This window comes from Rhinoraja longicauda, unplaced genomic scaffold, assembly GCF_053455715.1.
Source record: "Rhinoraja longicauda isolate Sanriku21f unplaced genomic scaffold, sRhiLon1.1 Scf000100, whole genome shotgun sequence".
Lineage (NCBI taxonomy): Eukaryota > Metazoa > Chordata > Chondrichthyes > Rajiformes > Arhynchobatidae > Rhinoraja > Rhinoraja longicauda.
In genome coordinates, this window is record NW_027601318.1 from 160,001 (window position 1) to 165,000 (window position 5,000).

A 5,000-nucleotide genomic window follows, 5' to 3' on the forward strand; every position below is an offset into this window, starting at 1 on the left:
TGATCGGCGTGTCATAGAGGAGTCACAAAGACGGGCAAAATAGAGTGGTTGAATAAAAAATACTCACTCAATTGGCCGTGATTTAACGTAGCACACAATGATGCAAAGCCCATGCAAAGTCCAGTGGCCCAAGCAAACAAATAAGATAGATCTGGCTCGGCGTTCCTCATCTCCACATCGTCACCCAGCACGCCGACGCCCAATAACAATTCCCCCGCAAATTGTGCACCTCGAGCGGCAGTACTTTAAACGGCGCCGTCTTCGGCGTGGACGGCATGAACCAAGTCGGCAAGCATCGTCACCCAGCACACAGACGTCCACTAACAATTCCTCCCCCCTGCAAATTGCGCGCCGCGAACGGCAGTACTTTCAAGTATGCCGCCTTCGGCGGGGACATCGTGAACCAAATCGGCAGGCAGGCGTCGTCAGCCGGTCGACCGACCCCCAGTTGCATTGCCCCAACGGCCATTGTGCACTTCGAACAGAACAGTGCTTTTAAAATATTCCGCCTGCCGCGTGTACATCATGAAACAAATGGAAAGGACGAACCGGGCGTGCAACCGATGCACGGAGAGTGACAGGTCGTCAAGCAAGTCCGTGGCAATCCGTCGGCCGACTCGGCCGCGGCCAGCAGAGGCGTTTTGGCCCGGGCGCGCCGAACTTTGCGCGCCCTCGGTATGCGTAACACTAGCACATGCCTTCAAAACTCACTACAAAATAACCCCAAAGTATGCCGCCTTCCCCGTGGGCCTTGTTACCAATATCTTGCCCTGCTTCCTGATGCCCTTATGGGGTCGGCTCTGTTCTTGCAGAACCCTCAGGTGGTGCAGAGTCTGGGCCATTTTATCAATATCTTGCCCTGATTCCTGATGCCCTTATGGGGTCGGCTCTGTTCTTGCAGAACCCTGAGGTGGTGCAGAGTCTGCGCCTTGTTATCAATATCTTGCCCTGCTTCCTGAAACCCTTATGGGGTTGGTTCTGTTACAAAACCCTCAGGTGGTGCAGAGTCTGGGCCACTTTATAAATAACTCTGCCTGCATTAGGGTCAGGGTTAGGGTTAGGGTTAGGGTTAGGGTTAGGGTTAGGGTTAGGGTTAGGGTTAGGGTTAGGGTTAGGGTTAGGGTTAGGGTTAGGGTTAGGGTTAGGGTTAGGGTTAGGGTTAGGGTTAGGGTTAGGGGTAGGGGTAGGGGTAGGGGTAGCGGTAGGGGTAGGGGTAGGGGTAGGGGTAGTTTGAACTACTGCCGCTCCAGGCGCGCACTGTGCGTGGGTAATTTTCAGTGGGCGTCGGTGTGCTGGGTGACGATGCCGCCCAGACTCTGCACCACCTGAGGGATCTGCAAGAACAGAGCCGAACCCGCAAGGGTATCGGGAAGCAGGGCAAGATATTGATAACAAGGCCCAGACTCTGCACCACCCGAGGGTTCTGCAAGAACAGAGCCGACCCCATAAGGGTATCAGGAAGCAGGGTGAGATAGTGACACCATTTGTAAAACCGGCAAATCCCACCCAGGAAACATTGCAAAAATTGGCCTCTAATGCTGGAACGTGGGTAAAGCCAAACAAACACGACACGTTTTAAAAGAACGTTACTAAAACAGCCTGGGATATGCCCATGACAAAGGATAGGCCGAACCTCACCAGAAAAAAAGAGAGGGAGACCACGGCAGAGCTGAGGGATAAACATGAGATGGTGATAAAACCAGCAGACGAGGGGAGCAGTAGGGTTACAAATTAATGTCAATATGGGGCCTGCTCCCACTGGGTAATAGACAAAAACATAGAACAGGGTGACAGGAGAGACTGGATAGCACAGAGGATAACCCGTGAGCGAAATAATGGGGTGTATGCAGTTCAATGTAAGGAGTGTACCTTACGGTACATAGGGGAAACAGGTAAAACAGCCTCAGCGGTGATCGACGTGTCAAAGAGGAGTCACAAAGACGGGCAAAATAAAGTGGTTGATTATAGACAATAGACAATAGACAATAGGTGCAGGAGTCGGCCATTCAGCCCTTCGAGCCAGCACCGCCATTCAATGCGATCATGGCTGATCACTCTCAATCAGTACCCCGTTCCTGCCTTCTCCCCATACCCCCTCACTCCGTTATCCTTAAGAGCTCTATCCAGCTCTCTCTTGAAAGCATCCAACGAACTGGCCTCCACTGCCTTCTGAGGCAGAGAATTCCACACCTTCACCACTCTCTGACTGAAAAGGTTCTTCCTCATCTCCGTTCTAAATGGCCTACCCCTTATTCTTAAACGGTGGCCCCTTGTTCTGGACTCCCCCAACATTGGGAACATGTTTCCTGCCTCTAATGTGTCCAATCCCCTAATTATCGTATATGTTTCAATAAGATCCCCCCTCATTCTTCTAAATACCAGTGTATACAAGCCCAATCGCTCCAGCCTTTCAACATACGACCGTCCCGCCATTCCGGGAATTAACCTAGTGAACCTACGCTGCACGCCCTCCATAGCAAGAATATCCTTCCTCAAATTTGGAGACCAAAACTGCACACAGTACTCCAGGTGCGGTCTCACCAGGGCCCGCTACAACTGTAGAAGGACCTCTTTGCTCCTATACTCAACTCCTCTGGTTACGAAGGCCAACATTCCATTGGCTTTCTTCACTGCCTGCTGTACCTGCATGCTTCCTTTCATTGACTGATGCACTAGGACATCCAGATCTCGTTGAACTCCCCCTCCTCCTAACTTGACACCATTCAGACAATAATCTGCCTTTCTACTCTTACTTCCAAAGTGAATAACCTCGCACTTATCTACATTAAACTGCATCTGCCATGTATCCGCCCACTCACACAACCTGTCCAAGTCATCCTGCAGCCTTATTGCATCTTCCTCACAATTCACACTACCCTCCAGCTTAGTATCATCTGCAAATTTGCTAATGGTACTTTTAATCCCTCCGTCTAAGTCATTAATGCATATCGTAAATAGCTGGGGTCCCAGCACCGAACCTTGCGGTACCCCACTGGTCACTGCCTGCCATTCCGAGAGGGACCCATTTATACCCACTCTTTGCTTTCCGTCTGTCAACCAATTTTCTATCCATGTCAGTACCCTACCCCCAATACCACGTGCCCTAATTTTGCCCACTAATCTCCTATGTGGGAGCTTGTCGAAGGCTTTCTGAAAGTCGAGGTACACCACGTCCACTGACTCTCCCCTGTCAATTTTCCTAGTTACATCCTCAAAACATTCCAGTAGATTTGTCAAGCATGATTTCCCCTTCGTAAATCCATGCTGACTCGCAATGATCCTGTTACTGCTATCCAAATGCTCAGCAATTTCGTCTTTTCTAATTGACTCCAGCATCTTCCCCACCACTGATGTCAGACTAACTGGTCTATAATTACCCGTTTTCTCTCTCCCTCCCTTCTTAAAAAGTGGGATAACATTTGCTATCCTCCAATCCACAGGAACTGATCCTGAATCTATATAGAACATTGAAAAATGATCTCCAATGCTTCCACTATTTCTAGAGCCACCTCCTTAGGTACCCTGGGATGCAGACCATCAGGCCCTGGGGATTTATCAGCCTTCAGTCCCATCAGTCTACCCAAAACCATTTCCTGCCTAATGTGGATTTCCTTCAGTTCCTCCATCACCCTAGGTTCTCCGGCCCCTAGAACATTTGGGAGATTGTGTGTATCTTCCTCAGTGAAGACAGACCCAAAGTAACGGTTTAACTCGTCTGCCATTTCTTTGTTCCCCATAATAAATTCCCCCGTTTCTGTCTTCAAGGGACCCACATTTGCCTTGACTATTTTTTTCCTCTTCACGTACCTAAAAAAACTTTTGCTATCCTCCTTTATATTATTGGCTAGTTTACCCTCGCACCTCATCTTTTCTCCCCGCATTGCCTCTTTAGTTAACTTTTGTTGCTCTTTAAAAGAGTCCCAATCCTCTGTCTTCCCACTCTTCTTTGCTATGTTATACCTCCTCTCCTTAATTTTTATGCTGTCCCTGACTTCCCTTGTCAGCCACAGGTGTCTCTTACTCCCCTTAGAGTCTTTCCACCTCTTTGGAATAAATTGATCCTGCAACCTCTGCATTATTCCCTGGAATACCTGCCATTGCTGTTCTACCGTCTTCCCTGCTAGGGCCTCCTTCCAGTCAATTTTGGCCAGCTCCCGCCTCATGCCTCTGTAATCCCCTTTGCTATACTGTAATACAGACACTTCCGATTTTCCCTTCTACCTTTCCATTTGCAGAGTAAAACTTATCGTGTTGTGATCACTGCCTCCTAACGGCTCTTTTACCTCTAGTCCCCTTATCAGATCAGGATCATTAAAAACACTCACTCTATTGGCCGTGATTTAACCTAGCACACAGTGTTGCAAAGCCCATGCAAAGTCCAGTGGGCCAAGCAAACAAATAAGATAGATCTGGCTCGGCGTTCCACATCTCCACATCGTCACCCAGCACGCCGACGCCCATTAACAATTCCCCCGCAAATTGTGCACCTCGAGCGGCAGTACTTTAAACGGCGCCGTCTTCGGCGTGGACGGCATGAACCAAGTCGGCAAGCATCGTCACCTAGCACACAGACGTGCACTAACAATTCCTCCCCCCGCAAATTGCGCGCCGCGAACGGCGGTACTTTCAAGTATGCCGCCTTCGGCGGGGACATCGTGAACCAAATCGGCAGGCAGGCGTCGTCAGCCGGTCGACCGACCCCCAGCTGCATTTCCCCAACGGACATTGTGCACTTCGTACAGAACAGTGCTTTTAAAATATTCCGCCTGCCGCGTGGACATCATGAACCAAATGAGCAGGCAGGCATCATATCATATCATATCATACACATACAGCCGGAAACAGGCCTTTTCGGCCCTCCAAGTCCGTGCCGCCCAGCGATCCCCGTACATTAACATTATCCTATACCCACTAGGGACAGTCAGCCCCCAGCACAACGACGCCCCCGCTAACAATTCCCCACGCACATGGTGCGCTCGAGCTGCAGCACTTTAAAGTAC